This window comes from Hyaena hyaena, unplaced genomic scaffold (genome assembly GCF_003009895.1).
Source record: "Hyaena hyaena isolate Hyena2069 unplaced genomic scaffold, ASM300989v1 scaffold_414, whole genome shotgun sequence".
Classification (NCBI taxonomy): domain Eukaryota; kingdom Metazoa; phylum Chordata; class Mammalia; order Carnivora; family Hyaenidae; genus Hyaena; species Hyaena hyaena.
The window spans coordinates 475,758-496,384 of NW_024081044.1; the positions used below are offsets into that span (position 1 = coordinate 475,758).

Here is a 20,627-nt window from a genome sequence, read left to right on the forward strand (position 1 = left end):
AAGGGGACCCAGTGTGTCATGAGCTGTCCCACCCTAGCCTGGCCCCTCTACTCCCAGCAGGACCCATTCAGAGAGAGGACAGGATCCAGAGAGCCAGGAAGCCCTGGTTGGTTGTTGAGTGTTGGGGGGGGGGGTGTGCTTGGGAGCTGCGGGGGTCGCCAGCCCCCATTAGCACCACCGTCATTATCCCAGATTTATGTGTGTATCATTCTTCTCCCCCCACCCCGTCTCTCCAGCACTTCCCCCGGCTGCAACCCCCCCCCCCAACAGCCGCCTGCCACCGGGCCATTAGCACGCAGGGAAGGGGGTTGGGGGGGAGGGAGCAGCCAAGCAGTCGGCAGTAGGGAAGGGATGGGGGTGGCGGGAGAGGAGGAGAGAGGAGGAGGGAGGCAGGAACTGGATAGGATAGGAGTTAGGCGGCAAGATGGGAGAGAAGAGGAAGGAAAGCGGGTGCGGAGGGGAGAGGGAGCCCAGGCGGGTGTGTGTATGGGGGGTGTGTGTGACACGTGTCCCATTTGGCCGCACACCCAGGGGCAGCTGAGGCTCTCCTGTGCCTTTTCTGGCCAATGTCAAGGCCAAGGAGGGACTCTGCTGGGCGCCCTCAGTGCAGGAATTATTACAAAGCCACGCTCCCGGACCTCCCCGCCCCCCCCACCCCCGGGCTGGGACCCGGCCCACTGTGTCCCTCTGCCTGGGACCCGGCCCACTGTGTCCCTCTGCCTGGGACCCGGCCCACTGTGTCCCTCTGCCGAGGAGCCCACTGTCGGGGGGCTGCCTCTGCGAGGCGCCGGGATCTGGGGGGCAGGGGGGTGCCGGCTGCTGGGCTCGCGGCAGCCAGGAGCAGACTATCCCCCCCCCCGTGGCCCCCTCCTCCCCAAGTCCCGCCCCGCCTTCCAGCCCCTCCGGGGGCGCACGAGAGGCCCTGCCATTCCGAGGGAAATCAATGCCACGTTAATGTAAGATTTCCAGGGGGGGGCGCTTCATAAAAGATGTATTGTTTCCATTGCCTGCTCGCGGCTCCCTCCCCAGCATCCCGCAAGATGGCGGCGGCCCCAGCGGAGGGCGCGGAGCCGAGCCGCCGGCCGGGGAGGGGGCTGGAGGGGGGAGAGGGCGGCCCCTCTCTCCTGCTGGGGAAGGTGGGAAGAGAGGCCGGGATGAAGGAAAGAAGGGGGAGAGAGAGAGAGAGGGAGACTGAGAGAGGTAGAAAGAGAAGAGGGGGCTGGGAGAATGATGGGGAGGCAGGAGCCAGTCAGAGGGAGGAGGGCGGGCGGGCTGGCGGGGGCGGGGGCGGGGTGGAGGGGGGAGGCTGGGAGCCGGGGGGAGGGAAGGGAAAGGCAGCCCAAGGAGGTGGCACCGCGGGAGGCTGGAGAGCTGGCCAGGGAGCTGGGAGGGGGACGGAGGTAGAGGCGGGAGGGGGGAAGGGGGAGCGGGGAGGTGGGGGAGGGTCGGGTGGCGGGGGGTGGGGGGAGGCCAGGAAGGATGGCAGGCTGGGGTGGGATGAGTGACAGAGGGAGGAGGGGAAGGAAACCTGGGGCGAGACAGGCTGTGAGGGGAGCCTGGTCCGAAGGGAACGGACCTCCCCCCAGCCCAAGCTGTCCCTAGGCTACACCGTCCCGTCTAGCCAGGGTCCCCTCCGGGTTCCTGTGCACCCTCCCCGCGGAGGTGAGCCAAGGAGCCCCTTCCCCCGACTTGGAGGGGGCTGCACCCCTTTGGCCTGGCTCCCCGCTCCCGTTCCTGCCCCGGCACCAGATGTGCCAAGCTGACAGGGAACACACCTCCCCCATTGGACTCCTGGGCAAATGCACAGCCTCCTCCCTCGGCTTGGCGTCTTCAGCTCCTGACAACCTCCCTTGTGGTCCGGCTGCCCTGCCCAGGGGTCGGCACGGGGCAAGACCCCCACCATGGCCCAACTCACGGCCTCCAAAGTGGACGCCGAAGAGCCTCGCCGCCCCCCCTTTCCTTAGCAGGGCCCATTGTTTGGCTACATCTGCATCCGTTCTATTTTCTGCAGAGGCATCTCAGAGGTCCCGGAGAGGGGAAACTGAGGCAGAAGACAGCCTAGAACACAGTGACCTCCTTATTCCTCAAGGGCCCCACCCTTGGCCCCAGACCACCTTGAGTCCCTCCTCTTCCTTGCCGGCTCCCGTCCTCCATTGAAAGCTGCGATGAGAGTTTCAAGGCCCCCCACCCCCTCCATTCCAACCTTCCTGCTTCACCATAGGGGAGCTCCCAAACGCCTGAAAATATCTTTAAATTAGGAAAAAGAGCTAAGCCGCCAGGGTCCTTTGGTCTATTAAAGGAGGAGCAGAGGCCACCGGCGCCCCCACCCCCTTTACTCGGGTTTTGCATTTGAAGCTCTGAAAGCGGATCCAGCTGGAAGAATGACAGGGGCCTGCCCAGCCGGCCCCGCTGCTTCCTCTTCTGCGGCCCTGTGCCCCCTGCGAGGTGTGCCAAAATTAGGATGGCTCCCTTCTCGGGCCCTTTTCATCCCCCCAGGGCTGCTGGGGCCTCCGAGAAGCTAATGAAGCCCCTGTGTCTGCCTTCCCTTTAAGCAGAGCGGGCCTGGGGGGTAGTTGCGGGGGGCGGGGAGGAGGGGGAGGCCGAGGCAGGACTGTGCCTGGAAATCTGTCCTCGAAGAACTGTCCCCAGGAACGTATTGAGGTGCCAAGCTCAGTCGGGTTCTTCATGCTCTACCCTTCCCTTCCCGGCTCCTCCAATCCCTTCAAGTCCTGGTGACGTCCACCTCCTCCAGGCAGCCCTCAAGCCTGCTGGCATTTGCTCCGCACCGTTTCTCTTGTGGTTGGGCAATGGAGTCCGGGCTACCTGGGGTCAGATCCTGACCCCACCTCTTTCTGACTGTGTCACCCCATCCCACCCCGGGGCAGCTCAGTTAACTGTTCGGAGCCTCAATGTCCCCATCTGTCAAAGGAGGATAATTACATATGTCTCCCCCTCAGAAGGAACTTCCTTAGCTTCTTAGCCCTCCTCACCTGTATTATCATCTCCTGACATATTACTTACCTGCACACAGGCTCTAGAGCCTAGGTTCAAACCCTGCCTTTACAGTTACAGGCTGTGTGACACCAGGCAGGTTACTTAACCTCTCTGAGTCTCAGTTCCCTCACTGGGCTGAATAAGTGACGTGTGAACGGAAAGCCCGCACAGCAGCGGCTGGCCTACATTAGGTGTTATTCCAGAACTAATATGGTCTGTATTATTTCTGGCCACCCCTCTCCATGCGCCCCTCCCGAGGGCTAAGTCTTCAGGGACAGTGGTGAGTTTATTCACTGTTGTATCCTCAGTGCCCAAATGGCCTGGCACACAGTAGATGCTCAATAAATATTCGATGCAGGTGTAACTAAATGAGGTTCTCCTGGACCTGCCTGAGCCTCCGTTTTCTCAGCTGGGAAATGGGATGCTAATAGCATGTGCCTCACAGATGGTAAGGATTCCACGGGATAAACGCCGCTGTTCCTAATGTTGAGAAATAATTCAACAGAGCAAGTGTGTCGAAGGTGCTTGGGAGACACATTTTATTGCCTCCAACACTGACGCTTGCATTCTTTCATCGCAAACGGCGCCCACTTGTTGAGTGGCAGTGTCGCCAAACTTACCTCCCAGCCTGCCTTGCTTCTGGAAGTGGCCAAGCGGCACCCTTCTGGCCGATGAGGCCCAAGCAGAAGTCTGTCCGCTGGGGGTTCACGGAGAGGGAGGCATGTTATTATCTGAGCTTTGGTTGTTTCATCTGTAAAGCGGGGATAAAACAGCATCCCGCTGTGGTGAGGGTCTCACAAGGGACCCAGCAGGATATGGAGGTGACCCGAGGAATTGGTTGGTGGGGGCTCTGATGCCATCTGGCTGCTGGCCTCCAACAGCGCCAGGTGCCAACTCCCGATTGGTGAGGGGAAAGCAAGTTTTTTGTTTAAGTGGCTGCCGCTAGGCATTTTGATAACTTGCAGCCCAGCGCACCCCCAAACGATGGCACTGAATTTCTCTGGATCTCTCTAAAAATGCTCAGGGCAGTGTGGCTGTTCATTGATTTTATTTGATTTATTTTTATTATTTATTTTTTAAAAATGTTTATGTATTTTTGAGAGAGTGTGAGCAGGGGACGGGAACAGAGAGAGGGAGACAGAAAATGTGAAGCAGGCTCCGAGCTGTCAGCACAGAGCCCGACGTGGGGCTTGAACCCACAAACCGTGAGATCATGTCCTGGGCTGAAGTCAGATGCTCAATCAACTGAGCCACCTAGGCGCCCCTGATTTTATTTTATTATTTAAAAAATTTTTAATGTTTATTGATTTGAAAGAGAGTGCCAGCGCATGAGTGGGGGAGGGGCGGAGAGAGAGAGAGAGAGAGGGAGACAGAATCCAAAGCAGGCTCCAGGCTCCCAGCACAGAACCCCATGTGGGGCTTGAACCCACGAACTACGAGATCATGACCTGAGCTGAAGTTGGAGCCACCCAGGCGCCCCCAGATTTTATTTTAATGTTTTAAAGTTAGCATATAGATCGAGGTGTAGGATTGCCACAAAAAAAAAGGGGGGGAGGAGTGGATGCATTTAACTGGGCCCCAGTGCACCCCAGAAAGAGGTGCCAAGAGGCCGTCTCTAAGGAGGGAAGAGGGTTATGGGGTGCATTGTGTCCCCAGTAAAAAGATATATTGTGGTCCAGACCCTCAGTACCTCAGAATGTGACCTTATTTGGAAATGGGGCTATTGCAGATATATTTAGTTAAGATGAGCTCATACTGGAGTAGGGTGGGGTCTTATCCAGTATGAGTGGATTATAAATTTATTCTAAAAAACGAGACACAGACACATGGAGGGAGAATGTCACACGAAGACCAGGGGAGAGACTGCAGGGATGTGTCCACAAGCTAAGCAACACCAAGGCTGGCGGGCAGCCACCAAAAGCCAGATGGGGCAAGGAAGGCTCCTCCTCTAGAACCTTCTGAGGGATTGTGGCCCCTCGGACGGATTTCAGACCTCTGGCCTCTGGGACTGTGAGACAAGACCCGTCTGTTGCTTGAAGCCCCCAGTTTGTGGACTTGTGCGATGGCAGCCACAGGACACTTACACAGGAGCCTTGAAAGGCAGCAAGAGATGCAAGACGCGTGTCTCCCTGGAGTTTCCAGCCAGGCGACCTGGAGCAAATCATTGGTCCGCTCCTGGCCTTTGTGTGCTGTAGCGCCCTCTGCAGGCCCAAGGCACTAACACGGACATGGAGGGTCCTCCGTCGATGGGTGCGGCACCCCACGGGTCCAAGGCTACCCGGAATCTCCCCCTAGGATTAATGCATCGCAAGTGCTCAGCGCGCACTGAGTTGGTTGGGGTCACTACTGTGGATTTCAGGTTATTGATGCCCTTGCCTCGCCAGCTAGGCTGGGACTCCCCTGAGGGCAGGGAAGGGCCCCTTCACGGTGCAAGACCAAACTACCTTCTGGACAAACTGGCATAGGATTCTGGGCACTTAGCAATGCCCCTCTGGTTGAAAGCAAGAGAATTAACACATGGGACATACGGGCTAAATCTCAATGAAGACCCCGGTGCTGGTGTTAAAACTGCCTGGGTCCAAGGGCACCTGGGTGGCTCGGTGGGTTAAGTGTCCGACTTTGGCTCAGGTCATGATCTCGCGGTCCATGAGTTCAAGCCCTGCATCGGGCTCTGTGCTAACAGCTCAAAGCCTGGAGCCTGCTTCAGAATCTCTGTCTCCCTCTCTCTCTCTGCCCCTCCCCCACTTAACACTCTGTTTCTCAAAAATAAATAAATACTAAAAAAAAACAAACAAAAAAACCACCCCACAAAAACTACCTTATCTAGGTCCAAATCCCAACCTTGTCTGGGACTGGCTGAGTCGCCTTTAAGCAAGTGGCTTTGTGGCTCTGTGCCTCAGTTTCTCTGACTGTAAAATGGGACAATGATGAATCCTACCTTCAAAAGGCCATTTCAGGGATAAAATCTTTAATCCATTCTGAGTTCATTTTATGAGTGGCTTAAAAGAGAGGGACTAGAGGGCGCCTAGATGGCTCAGTTGGTTAAGTATCTGACTTTGGCTCAGGTCATGATCTCGTGGTCTGTGACTTCAAGCCCCACATTGGGCTCTGTGCTGCCAGCTCAGAGCCTGGAGCCTGCTTTGGATTCTGTGTCTCCCTCTCTCTCTGCCCCTCCTCCGCTCATGCTTTGTCTCTCTCTCTCTAAATATTTAAAAAATTAAAAAAGAGTTGCACACTTAACCAACTGAGCCACCCAGGCGGCCCATGAGTCCCTTCCTCATGCAGGTGCCAGAAGGGAAAGGGGCTGGCGGACATGGAGGGGAGAGATCCAGTCCAGCCAGACCTGACGTGTGAGTTCAGTCCATCGTTACTGAGCACTCCTGCATGCCACCATCTGATCTGCGATTTGAAAGCCCTCCCTAGGGGCGCCTGGGTGGCTTAGTCGGTTAAGCGTCCAACTTTCGCTTAGGTCATGATCTCGCAGTTCGTGGGTTCGAGCCCTGCGTCGGGCTCTGTGCTGACTGCCAGCTCAGAGCCTGGAGCCTGTTTCAGAGTCTGTGTCTCCCTCTCTCTCTGACCCTCCCCTGCTCACGCTGTCTCTCTCTCTCTCCTGGAAATAAATAAAACATTAAAAAAATTTTTTTTAAAGTAAGTTGGTACTGGGGCGCCTGGGTGGCTCAGTCGGTTAAGCGTCCGACTGTCGCTTGGGTCATGATCTCGCGGTTCGTGGGTTTGAGCCCCGCGTCGGGCTCTGTGCTGACTGCCAGCTCAGAGCCTGGAGCCTGTTTCAGAGTCTGTGTCTCCCTCTCTCTCTGACCCTCCCCTGCTCACGCTGTCTCTCTCTCTCTCCTGGAAATAAATAAAACATTAAAAAAATTTTTTTTAAAGTAAGTTGGTACTGGGGCGCCTGGGTGGCTCAGTCGGTTAAGCGTCCGACTGTCGCTTGGGTCATGATCTCGCGGTTCGTGGGTTTGAGCCCCGCGTCGGGCTCTGTGCTGACTGCCAGCTCAGAGCCTGGAGCCTGTTTCAGAGTCTGTGTCTCCCTCTCTCTCTGACCCTCCCCTGCTCACGCTGTCTCTCTCTCTCTCCTGGAAATAAATAAAAAAATTAAAAAAAAAAAAAAAAAGAAAGCCCTCCCTAACTATGCAGAGCCAGCTGGATGGAGATTAACGGTGAGGAGTGCATCCCTCGCTTTAATGAAAGTGAGGGGCGAGGGTAGCTTGGCATGAGCTGGTAGCTGTGAGGTGGGGAAAGGTATGTGGAATCAGGGTAGGTTGGGAGTGGAAGTTGACAGGGATCGTTGATGGACTGGATGGGATGGGTGAGAGAGAGATGAGCATCTAAAGCAACCAAGTAGATGGTTTACCAGTCACTGTTTGTGTGCCCTTCCCACATCCCTGTGGCACTCAGTCTCTAGTTATTTGTCACCATATCACAAGTTACCCCAAATAGCCTAGTAGCTTAAAACAATACACACTGATTCCTTCCCCGTTTCTGTGGGTCAGGAATCCGGGCTCAGGGTGTTTCACAGAGCTGCAACCAAGATGGCGGCCAGGGCCGTGGTCTCATCTGAAGGCTCCACTGGGGAAAATCTGCTGCCAGGCTCCCTGGTGGCTGGCAGGATTCACCCCCTCCCTGGCTGTTGGTGGGAGGCCACCTTCAGTTCCTTGCCATGTGGACCTCTTCACAGGGCAGCTCAGCTCACAACAGGGCCCTGGCTTCCAGGGGAAGCCACAGTCTCTTTGTAACTTAATCTCAGAAGTGACAGCCTATCTCCTTTGCCACATTCTGTTGGTTAGACGAAAGTCACGGAGTCCCAAGGACAGCCAAGGAGAAGGGATCACATGAGAGTGGGGATCACTGGAGGCTGTTTCGAGGCTGCTGCCTCACCATGCGCATCAACGCAATGGCCTCATACTGCCAGTACCTGTACCTCTTGGCCTGGGGGCTCTCTCTCGCTGCAGAGGCAGCCTAGGCTTGCCTGGGGGCGGCCGAAAGTTCTGGAAGATCCATTCCCCCTGCTAGCATACCTCACTCAGTGAAGGCTAGTTGTTGGTGGATAAACAACCCAGCTCCCCCACCCCCTACATGACGGAGCTCTGAGGTGCATGTCCCATCGGTCTCCACAGGGATTAAGCCCGAGATGGCCCTGTATGACCTGTCCACGAGCACACTCTTTACCGGGTGCCCCCCCTTCCCTGTCTCGCCTCCCCTCTCCCCTACCAGTGCTTCCTGCCATCGCCGCCCAGGTAAACCAGCTGTTTATCAGAGTGTTGCTTCTGGGAACCCCAACCGGGTTCATTTCCTAGACCTGAAGATCAGAGGTGTATTGTCTCACCGCTCTGGAGGCCAAAGTCCCAAGCCGAGCTGTTAGCAGGGCCGTGTGGATCCTCTGAAGGCCCCAGGAAGTCTCGCTTGCTCCTCTCCTGGCTTCTGGGAGCTACAGACATTCCTTGGCATTCTTTGGCTTGTGGCCACATCGGTCCTATCTCCACCTCTGCCTTCTGCGTGTGTCCTCTGCTCATCATACTAAGTCACTTGTCAGGGCACCTGGGTGGTTCAGTCGGTTGAGCATCTGACTCTTGATTTCGGCTCAGGTGATGATCCCAGGGTCATGGGATCGAGCCCCGCATTGGGCTCCCCATTGACTGTGGAGCCTGATTCTCTCTCTGCCCTTCTCTCCCCTTTTGTTCTCTCTCAAATAAAAATAAATAAATAAGAAAGACACTTGTCATTGGATTCAGGGCCCACCTAGATCTAGTATGGTACTGAGTCGTGTCATGTTAGCAAATGACATTGGCAAGGACCCTGTTTCTAGATGAGGTCTCAGATGTTTGACTAGGGAGCCTCTCCACTCCAGTGGCCTTCGCTCCTACAACTTGTCACCTATCCTTCAAGTTTCAGCTTGAGGGTCCCTTCTGCAGTTGCGCGTGGAGAGGGTGGGGGGGAGGGGCAGGGAGCCTCAGTTATACCAAGATCCTATTACCCATTCCTGTCTCACCCAATACTCCCTTGTGAATAGTTTTTCATAATTGTACTCTATAGTTTTGCACAGTTGTTGTTAATGTTGCTCTCCCCGCTTCTGGAATGAGAGCCTGGGAAGGGCAGGACCTGGGAGACCCCTGTGTCCCTTCCTAGCGAGTTCAGGTGTGGTATATAGTAGGTGCTCAATAAATATGCCCAGAAAGTTTCCCAACAAACTCCTTTGTCTAGGTGGGGGCGATGCATTGGGCCTCAGACAAGCATCACCCAACCAGACAGGTCACTTGGTGTCTCAGCAAGATGTTCCAGAATCTTCCTGCAGGCGCGCACACGCTCGCGTGCACACACACCGAGAATGAGTCCCCCCCTCCCCAATTTCTCGACGGAATATTTTTTTTTTTTCCGGAGCAGAAAACGAACCATTATTAAAACAACACGGCTACCGGCGGGAAAACCCATTTGCAGCGATTTATACGGGCGTCACCGCGGCTGCTGAGAGGGGATGGGAAGAGAAGCGCGGGGTTTAAGCACTGGGTGAAGAATCGTGTTCCATCAGAGAGAGAACAGATGGGTGTTTTGTCTCCCCCTCTCTCCCCCTGCTTGGGCGCCGAGTTAGGAATCCATGTCAGCCGTGGGTTTGTTCCCAGTGGTGTGATGGGGGTGACGGGGGAGAAGGAGGCCGGGCCAGGCTGCCGGGTCCCAGGGGAGGAGGCACCCCCCTCCCTCTGCCCCACCCCCGCCCCTGCCTGCGGCCCGCTCTGTCTCCTCGACCTGCGGGCGCCCATTATGAGCCCCTTCCTTCCAGGTGCCTCGCACCCCTCCCCGCCGAGCTGCAAGCACACCGCCGGAAGGGGGCGCTTTCGTTTATTTCGCTCGGTGATCCACACCCCCTCCCCCCCAAAGAAAGCTCGATCCAAAGCCAGCTTTGGGGTGGTTGGGAGACGAGACACGGCTGAGTCATTTCGTTGTTTAAAAGCCATCAGTGGCTCCTCTCCTTCCAAGTTGAAACCCGTTAGCGTGGCTCCAGTGACCCTGCCTAGTTTAGACCCAAAGAACCTGTTCAGTTTCACCCCCGCAACGGGCGGCCCCTGCCCCCACCCCAGGCACCTGTGAGTCAAACCCATGAGGCCGTGTGTGGGCCCCATGTCACCCAAAGTGCTTTGCGCGGCCGCCTCTCTGAACATCCTGATTCCTGCGTCCCGGATGCCTTTGATCCTGCAGTGTCCACGGCCTGAGGCCCCCAGGGTTTGACACCCAGAGCCCAGTCCGGCCCACCCGTGTGATTTCTTGAACCTGTACAGGTTTTTAAAAAATTGTAATGAGCTGCTAGCTTTTAAATATCAGGCAACTGTTGCATAAAAATCCGGATTCCTGGAGTCTCTGAGAAGCTGATGTCACCTTCCCAGCGGGGGGTGGGGGTGGGGTGGGCCTCAGCTAGCGTGTCCCCCTGAGGAGAGGGCACAGGTCTGCTGGTTCTGGGTCTCACGTGGTGAGTGGTTGAGGGGACCCTGGAACCAGACTTGCCCTGGTTGGAATCACTCAACCTTCCTGTTCTGGAATCTTCCACGTGCCCACCTGGGGCAATACTCCTCACTTCTCCATCCCGCCTGGTGTGTCCCAGGAGACTGGGCTTTGTGGACTTCACTAATGGGCTCCCAGGTCGTCTGGCTTGTGCTGGATTCAGCCACTGAGGACCCCTGAGGTGAGGAGGCTGTTTATTCCCCAGTTCACCCCCTTACCCCATGGCCTCTGTGGGCCAGCTGCGTCCTTGTCACAGGTTACAGGCTCTCACTGTCCACATAGCCTGTCATGTCTCCAGGGTCTGACAACTCCCTTGCCTCACCTCTCAGAGGTGCTAAGAGCTCCCTAATTTTGTGAGCCCAAGGTGTAGTATCACTCCTACAGCCGTCCCTACTGGGTAAGTTCCTTCCTTGAACTCTGCTTAAATCACCCAACTTTTTTTTTAACATTTATGTATTATTGAGAAACAGAGAGAGACAGAGCGTGAGCAGGGGAGGGTCAGAGAGAGAGGGAGACACAGAATCTGAAGCAGGCTCCAGGCTCTGAGCTGTCAGCACAGAGCCCGACGAGGGGCTCAAACCCACGAACCGTGAGATCATGACCTGAACCAAAGTTGGACACTTAACTGACTGAGCCACCCAGGTGCCCCATAATGTTTGTTTATTTTTGAGAGAGAGAGAGAGAGAGAGAGAACCTGAAGCAGGCACAGAGCCCGATGTGGGGCTTGAACCTACAAACTGTGAGATCGTGGCCTGAGCTGAAGTCGGACGCCCAGCTGACTTAGCCCCCCAGGCGCCCCGATATTAACAACTGCTAACCTTCACCACAGTCCCTATCTCTCCTTTTTGTCTCTGGGACACAGAAGCTGAGGGTTATCTGTGCCATTGTTGATGCGGTTGGCCTTGGCGTGGCTCTTTGGCGTGTTTATATCACCTGCTGTCCCCTATTGGCTGTGGCTCAGGTCCGTGTCATCACCTCTGCTGTAAGGAGTTCCCCGGCCACCCCCCCACCTCCCCGCTTAACCACCCCCGACACCCTTGCCCAGGAAGGGTGATCCTAAGGTATTGGAATGCTCGATTCTTGGGTCTGCCTTCCACACGGTACCGTTGGGCCCTCATACAGGCTTCATACGTGTCTGTGGAATTGACTGCCAGGGTCTGTAGTAGCTGCTTAAAACAGGCGTTGATTCAGTTCCGGAGCCCGGAAGCTGCTCTCCAGGAGTCCACAGAGCTGCACTCCCTCCTTCCGGCTCCAGCGGAAAGATCCTCCCACGCCCTTCCCAGCTTCTGGTGGGTCTTGGCTTGTGCCCTCCACGTGGTCTTCTCTGTGTCCCCTCCCCTTCTCAGGACACTCGTCGTTGGATTCAGGGCCCACCCTGATCCAGGAGGGTCTCCTCAAAAGATCTTAACTTAATTCCCTCTGCGAAGACCCTTTTCCCAAATAAGGTCGCGTCCACAGGTTCTGGGTGGACGTACCTTGTGGGGGCCACGCTTTGGCGCAGTCCAGCTGCACAGCTTTCTGGAGTCCTAGCTAGCTTTCCTTTCCCCTCGCTTATTTGATTTTTTAAAGCCAGTGGTAACCAGACCCTTGCCTCCTGGCCCGCAGTGGGGAAGGAAGGGGGTCATTTCCCTGCCAGGACTGGAGGCATAGGCCCAAATGTCATCCGATGGCACGGCTCTCTGTTTCCAGCACAGGCCGAGCCCTGGGGAAATCTGCTGCTCTGTGGGCTCTGCCGGAGTGCTGGGGTGAGCCCTTCCCCTTCCCCCCTTCCCCCTCCCCTGCAGAGAACACCCAGCAAACACCACTGCGCATTCCTTCCGCGTGGGGCTGGGCTGAGTGGTTGTCATTTCTCCTTAATATGTCAGAACTGTGTGTTCCCTTCAACGGTCCACGGGCTGCCCTCTGACCTGCCGCCCCGTTTCTTTCCAGGCCTGACAGGTTGGGTTAAGAGCGAGCGATCCCCTGAGCTGAGGCAGACTTCTTTGCCTCTGAGCCGCTTAAGCTCTCCCTCCCCAAGAATGCCCACAGCTCCCGCCCTGACTTTCTCCCTGACTTTCTCCGGCCAGCCAGCGATGCCTCATTCTCCCTGCCCCCCTTCCCCCTGATGCAGAACGGCCAGCTGGCCCAGGGCCGGGTCTTTTTAGCCTGTGGGAGTTAACATTTTGTTTTGTGGGGTTTTTTTCCCTTATAATTTCATTTTTTAAAAATTTTTTAAATGTTTATTTCTGAGAGAGAGAGAGCGTGAGCAGGGGAGGGTCAGAGAGAGAGGGAGACACAGAATCTGAAACCGGCTCCAGGCTCCGAGCTGTCAGCACAGAGCCCGGCACGGGGCTCGAACCCACAAGCTGTGAGATCATGACCTGAGCCGAAGTCAGACGCTTTTACCAACTGAGCCACCCAGGCGCCCCTCTTGCAATTTCTTTTTAAGGTATGATTCACGCAACGTAAGAGTAACCATTTTAAAGTGTACAACTCAGTGCGTTTTTGTATATTCAGGTGTTGCACAACTATCACCAGCATCTAGATCCAGAACATTCTCATCACCCCCAAAGGAAATCTTGGACCCAGGACCAGTCGCTCTCCATTCCTCCTCCTCCAGCCCCGGTCAACCACTGATCTAATTTCTGTCTCTATGAATTTGCCTATTCTGGACGTTTCTCATAAATGGATTCATACAATCTGTGGCCTTTTGTGTCTGGTTTTTTTCACTGAGCCTGATGTTTCCAAGAGTTGCTCATGCTGTAGGGTTAACTCTTTTATGGTGAAACACATACGCCTTAAGCATATAGCTTGGGAATATAGGATTTTAAAAATACGTTCCAGGGGCGCCTGGGTGGCTCGGTTGGTTGAGTGTCCGACTTCAGCTCAGGTCATGATCTGATGATTTGTGGGTTCGAGCCCTGCGTCGGGCTCTGTGCCATCAGTTTCAGGTTCTCTGTCTCCCTCTCTCTGCATTCTCTCTCTCTCTCAAAAATAAATAAACATTATGGGGCGCCTGGGTGGCTCAGTAAGTTAAGCGTCCTACTTCGGCTCAGGTCATGATCTCATGGTTCGTGGGTTTGAGCCCCGCATTGGGTTCTGTGCTGACAGCTCAGAGCCTGGAGCCTGTTTCAGATTCTGTGTCTCCCTCTCTCTCTGACACCCCCCCACCCCCACTCATGCTGTCTCTCTCTCTCTCTCTCAGAAATAAATAAAACATTGAAATAAAATTTTTTAAAAATACGTTCCATCCTAGTCACCACCACCCAGCTCAAAATACAGAATATTCCAGCCTCTCAGAGGCTCCCTAATGGCCACTTTTCAGGGACTGGCCTTACCCCAAAGTAGCACTTGCCCAGTGGCCCTCACCTGAAGGTGACTGTACTCCAGCACACAAGGGACATGTGTTGCACTGGGGATATGCTACCGGCATCTAGTGGGGACACACCGGGGACACGCCTCAACTCCTCCATGGTGCAGAACGGACCTCCCACCACAAAGAACCCTCCGGGCCCAGATGTCCATGGCCTACAGGAAGCAAAACTTGGGGTCCCAACTCCGCAGATGACTTCTGCCTGTCCTTGAATGTCACAGAAGCGGAGCATGCAGTGCACCCTAATTGTGTCTTATACTTTCGCTCGACATTATGCCTTGAGACTCATCATGCTCAAGGCTCTCCATGTATCTATACTTTGTACTTTGTTCTTTTTCATCACTGTATCATATTCCACTGTGTGTGTGTGTGTGTGTGTGTGTACACAATTCTTTTCCATTTGCCAATCAATGGCCACTTGGCTGGAATCCGGAGGTATTCAGGGTCGATGATGAATGTGTCTTTTGCTGGGAATGAATGCATGTTCCCACTGGGAAGAAACCCAGGAATGGAAATGCTGGGTTAGGGCAATTCCTCCTTAGCAGATGAGTCTGGGATCATTAAAACTCAGGGAATTTGGGGGACGCCTGGGTGGTTCAGTCGGTGAAGTGTCTGACTTGGGATTTCGGCTCAGGTCATGATCTCACGGTTCATGAGATCCGAGCCTCGCTTTGGGCTCTGTGCTGACAGCACGGAGCCTGTTTGGGATTCTGTCTCTCCTTCTCTTTCTCTCTCTGCACCTCCCCCACTTGTGTGCGTGCTCTCTTTCTCTTTCTCTCTCCCTCAAAATGAATATACTTAAAAAAAAAATCTTAAAGCTCAGGGAATTTTGCACTAAACTCCGGAATTCTGGCTTCTCCTGAGGAATCCATGCTGGTCCCTGTGAGCCTGACTTTGCACATGGTAGCACTCAGCTAGAGTTCAGGAGTAGCAAGCGACTGCTGGCCTAAACGGAGGGTGCCCTCCCTCCTCGCTGCCTCACACCTGCCTCACTTCGATGCTTTTGTTCCCTGGTCCGCATTTGGATTTATGGCACCTGTTCTGGACCCATGGAAGGCCAGGAATCTCTTTCTGCCTTTCTGTGGCCATGGCCTTGACCTTCATGGGACCCTCCCCTCCCCTCTCCGCGCCCTTCCCCATTCCTCTCCATCTCACAGAGCCTGCGATCCCTTTAGACCTGACAGACATTTGCCAGGTTACCTCAGGCCCCATCCCTCCCTGTCGCCCCAATGCAACCTGGACCGTGCTGGCATTTTTCTTGGCCACATCCCGAGGCCCCCTTCTCCACCGTGATCTGCCAGAGGGACCAGGGCCTTCTGGTTTTCAGCCGGTGGGTTCCTGCGGTCCGATTACGGGTCGCTTCCCCAGGGCAGCCTTTGCTGAGCCCTCTGGCTGGGGAGGGTCTCCCAAGGGTCCTCTCCCGCAGTCCCCACCTGTCTTCCAAGGCTCACATTTGCGGTGACAAGTCCTTGCCAGCTCCCAGCCAATGCGCCTGTGCATCTCACTCATTGCCATTTGCCCACCACCCGGCTCGTCGCACAGTAAATACTGGCCGTGGGGCACAGGCCATAAAGGGGAGGCCAGGGGGGATAAACCGCTTCCCGGGCTGCTACCTTCTGCAGAAGCAAGCTGAGCCCCTAGACGAACGTGACAGGCACCGTTCCTCCTCAGAAGGTCTTTCCCCAAGGCTGGTCCAAGGGGTCAGGGTCCGAGATGTCTGGCCCGCCCCTCCCCAGTCCATCCCAGCCAAGGCTGGCAAAGCGCAGGGCCCCTTCCCTGGGGTCCTTGACTTCCTACAAGTCAGCCCACCCCCAACCATCCCGGCCACCCCCAATGTCCCCCAGCCAAGTCCCCAAGGCAATGCCTTCACCTCTAGGACCCCCCCTGACTCCTCACCTGCTCACCTGTCTTCCTTCCCCCAGCTTTGCTCTGTGCCTTCGGAGGTTTCCTCCCAACCCCGCGCTCCGCCAGACCCCTCAGCGCTCCCCCCCCCGCCCCCCTCCAGCTCACACCCCTCCTCCAGGCTCTCTGCTGACTCGTGCTCCCTCACCTTCTCACACCCTCGACCTCCCCTGGGCTTGCGTTCTCCTTCCTCTCAGCAGCCCCCACCTCCGACAAGCTCAGGTCTGTCCCTCCGTTCCCGCTTTGTCCCCTCACCCTCCAGCTCCTCCGCCAGCTCTGCGCTCTTCCCCCTCCTCCCCTGGCCCCGCGGCCGCGCCTCCTGCGCACCTAAGGGGGAAGGGGCGGGGCCTCCTCACCTGGCGGCCGCAGAGCAGCGGGGCAGCGGCCCCTAGCGGCCGGGGAGGGAAGCGCAGCTGCCCCCCCCCACCCCCCCAATTGGTACCTAACTGGGAACCAGCCACACTACTCCTGCCTACCCGCCTCTCAGGCTGCAGCCCCTCTGCTTCCTGGACTTGTCCTTTTCGGGAGTGAGGGGGTGGGGGGGTTTACAGTTTTCAGTGGTGCGTCATGAGGTGATCTTTCATCAGTCCTGATGCTGGGTACAAAGGTTAGGGGGTTCTATTGGCTCTGCCTCTAGGCTATGCCTCAGATCCGACCACTTTGCCTTCGCATCCTGTTCCCGGCCTCTGTGGACTCCCACCTGGCGCGATGGCGGCAGCCACCTCCCCAGCTTCCTGGCTCCTTCTCAAATCCGCCCCTACGATTTTGTTTTAACTGAGGGAAAATCCACATAACATAAAATTAACCGCTAACCACTTACAAATGAACAATTCAGTGGCATTTCATACACTGACGATGCTATGCGACCACCACGTCTATCTAATTCCAGGTATTTCCATCACCCCAACAGGAAACTTGTACCCAATAGCAGTCAGTCTGCCCCCCCCTTCCCCCCAGCCCCTAGCGACCATTAATCTGCTTCTGTCTTCACAGATTTCTCTGTTCTGGATATTTCATATAAATTCAATCACACAAGAGCTGGTGTTTGGTGTTTTCAAGATCCGTCCACATCGTAGCAGGTGTCAAGACTTCATTCCTTTTTCTGGCTGAGTAGTATTCCCTTGCATGGCTATACAGCATTTTATCTGTTCCCTCATTGATGGACATTTGGGTTGTTTCCATCTTCCAGCTTTTGTGAATAATGGTGGTGTGAACATTGGTGCGCTAGTATCTATTTGACTACTTGCTTTCACTTCTTTTAGGTATACACTTAGGAGTGGAACTGCTGGGTCATATGGTAATTCTGCGTTGTATTTACTGAGGAACCACCTCTATAATCTGCTACACATTTAAATATGAAGATGCTGTCTCTCTGCTTGTAGCCCGCCTTTGGCTCCCCTGTCACTGAGAGTCCAATCCAGACCCTCCTCATGGCTTTTGAGGCTGTGCCTAGTGCGCACACCATGCTGGCCCTTGTGTTCTTCAAAGAGTCCTGTTTATTCCAACCACAGGGCCTTTGCACTTGCTGTTTGTTCTTGGATCACACACGATGGGGTCCTCAGCTTTCAATTGCCTCCGCCTCAGAAAGCCCACCCCCATCTGCCCCATCACCTCCCCATCTCACTTCCTTCTTTCCCCCTCACTCACTCCATCCAGCCACATAGGCCCTCTCACGATCCTTTGACCACCCAGCATGTTTCTGCCTCAGGACCTTTGCACAGGCTGTCCCCCCTGTCTGGAACACCCTTCCCCCATGACTCCTCCCTCATCAGGTCTTTATCGGAATACCACCTTCTCAGAGAAGGCTTCCTTGACTTCCTCCAGCATTAAAAACTGCAGGTACTACCATGCCCTCTGTCTTCTTTCCTTAATCTTTTTCACAGCACTTCTCATCATCTGACATCCTGTATCTTGTCTGATCCTCACCTGATGTCACAGCCCCCAGAGAACAGAGCATCTTGTCTGTTGTGTTCATCACTGTCACCAGAAACTGGTACAGCGCCTGGCACACAATAGGTGCTCAATAGATGCTTGTTGACTGGCTAAATATCTTCTCAGCAAAGATGGCAGCTGGAGTCCATCTCTGCCCCCAAGTCAAGCCTCCTGACCCAATTCTGACACCTCTTTACCTTGCTTTTCACTTGAGTAAGGGCGTAGCATGGGATGGGGTTACAACATTGCCCAAAGCATGATAGAGGATGCCAGGGGCACACAGAACCCCACCTGCTCACCCCTCAAGGCTCAGCCCCAGCTGCCGTCCACTTCCCTAGCACCCTGCCCGCTTTCCGGGGCTGATTCCACCATGCCTCCTGTGGCCATTTACCGCCAGAACCAGAATGCCCCGAGAGGGCTTCGAGTCACGTTCTTGGGGCCTCAGGGCTTCCTCAACGCAACCCCCATGCCCGCACTAGGGGCATGTAAGGGGTGCCCTGTGTTTGAGGAATAAATGGCAGGAGTGAATCTATGAGCCGAATGATAAAATGGAATGGATGCTAAGAAAAGTCCAGCGGGAGGGTGGGGGTGGGGGGGGAGCGTCTGGTGAGCCGTGGAGGTCTGGACTCAGGTCCTCCTGAATCCAGAATGCGTTTCATACCCACCTACCGACTGCCCCCCCGCATCTACGTGCCCCCCTGCTCATGTTACAAGCTTTGGCCTGGCACTCAGGACTGAAGCTGGCACTGAGGACCTAAGGAGCCTGAGGTAGGACACCTGGATACAGGGGAGGCTGGAGGGGGGCCGAACCCGGACATGGGCGTCAAGGCCATGCATGCAACACAAGGAGGAGAGCACAGGGCAGGGACAGAGGGCACGGGGTGAGTTGAGCCATGTCTGAAGCTGGGGACGCCCGAGGTGCTAACGTGCACCTTAGCAGGGTCTCCAAGATAGGAGGATCAGAAGGTGAGGTGGCCTCGGCGCGGGACATCCTGGGCGTGGAGGTTTCCTGGCACAGGGTGCACGGAACGTGGGGGGACCCCAGGCGAGGGGCAGGCTGGGCACAGGAGGACCGCGGCGCACGGTAGGATGCGCGGAGCTGAGAGTCCTCCCCGGGAGGGGAGTCGCCGCGCGGGGCGCCCGGTAGCGACCGCACAAGGCACACGGCGCCCGGGCAAGACTGCGCGCTCGCGCGGACGCGGCGGTTCCGGGAGCCGGGCCGTCTCGCAGACTCCACTGCGGCTGCGCAGCCCAGGAGTTGGGGGGGGGCGTGGTGGAGGGCGTCAGGGCTCTTTCGCGCCCCCAGTCTTTGCCCATCCTTTGCTCCTGAGCCCCTGGCCCGTGAGATCCAGGAGACTGGGATGGAATGGCGGCTGCCTAACTGATGCTGGCTGAGAGCGAGAGGAGGGGCTGGGAGGGGGTCCCGGCCGGGCTTCCCCCTCCCCCCCCGAACTGAGCCGGGAGCCCCTTAAAGCCTGCGACCCCTTCGTTTTATATAAGTAAAAACCACCCCTTCTGGCAGTCCCTGGAGAATGCAAGTTAGAACCACCTCACCTCCCAGACAGATGCTTAGATTCCTAGGGGTGCTCTGCTGGGGGAGGTGAGGGGCTGCTCATTGCTGGAGGCTGGGGGGTGGGAGGAGGCTCAGAGCCAGAGGGCTCTGGAGGTGCCTGCCCAGCTTTCTCTGTGCTGCACGTTATAGAAAGCTGGCACTGCCCCCGCTCCCCAGCACCCCAAAGCCTTCCTTGGGTCCTATCAGGTGCTGTTAGTGTATCTCAAAGTGAGAAACTGAGATGTGCAGAGGTGAGACACCCCCTCCCATCTCCTCCCCTCCCCCCAGTAGATCCGCAGAATCCTTTCTGCGACTGCCAACCTCTGCTTCGTTCACATTTGTTCTTAGATCCAGTTGTTGGGCTTAACCACTCAGATTCAAGGCCTGAGCTCTACAGCCATGGAGTCCTGGGAGTTCAAGGGGAACAAAGGTGGCTCCCCTCGCGCCCCCCCCCACCGGAAGTTTTGGGGCCTGCTTTGCCCCAGGTTCTGGACTACAAAAATCCCTGCCTCGTCCTGAAATTAACACTCTCCGTTAAAGGGGGCAGTAGGTTGCCAAGGATTTGGCCCCTGGTCACCCAGCACGCCTGGAAGTCTGGTGTCTTCTCTTTCCCTATGTTCGGCTCTCTCCATGTGCTTTCTGGAAGGGCTTCTGAGAGGCCAGCGTCCTTTGCTTGCAGATATTCAGTTTAGGCTTCCTCCCTGGGAGTTCCCATCCAGCTCTGCCCCACGTTTTGTGTATTAACCACCCAAACCCTCCCACTGCGACTTCCACCCCATTCATCACCCATTCTGCAGAAACAAGCTCGGGTGGCAATGCATTCTCCGGGAGTTTGCCCTCCTCTCCTTCCTCAGTCCTTTCCCTTCCTCTATAATCCAGATCCAGATCCAGATTTGTCTGCCCTACTTCACCACGCCTCACTATATGCCCACTCTGGACCCACCAAGATTCAGCCGGGACGTTGGCCTTCGCACAAGCTGGCCCCTTTACTATTTAGGCCTCGCTTAGATGGACTCCCTTCCCCGAGGATCCAAGCCAGGGATTTGCTCCTCCCCATCCATAAGTCTTCGAGTTGTACCCAGCTTTCAGAAAACTGAGCCAGCAGCCGGGCTGCTAGGTCCAGTCTCCTGAGATCCCAACTGGATCTTACCTCTCGGTACCTTCCAGTAGCCCTCACCCCTCCAACCCCCCCCCCCCAGCCCCCACCTGGCACTGAGTTCTCTGTTCTGCTGAAGTGCTTATTTTTGGCCTGGGGCCCGGTTTTATAGCCCCCACTGTGGGTCTTGGCAGCGACAGTCTGGTTCCGGGGATCCACGCCAGGTCGGACAGCCTTCCCCACCCTGGAGAGGGGGTGCGGGGCTCCCTCTGCAGCTTTGGCCTGAAACCTGCCCT

The 20,627-nt window shown here is 56.0% G+C and overlaps 1 long non-coding RNA gene across 1 annotated transcript in view; it reads left to right on the top strand.

Moving 5' to 3' along the window:
• LOC120245265 overlaps positions 1–13,177 on the top strand; it is a 30,154-nt gene extending 16,977 nt beyond the window's left edge. The window contains exon 4 of the long non-coding RNA XR_005531743.1: positions 12,994–13,177. This is a non-coding gene — a long non-coding RNA (uncharacterized LOC120245265). The remainder of the gene's footprint in view (positions 1–12,993) is intronic.
• The last annotated feature ends 7,450 nt before the right edge of the window (positions 13,178–20,627 follow it).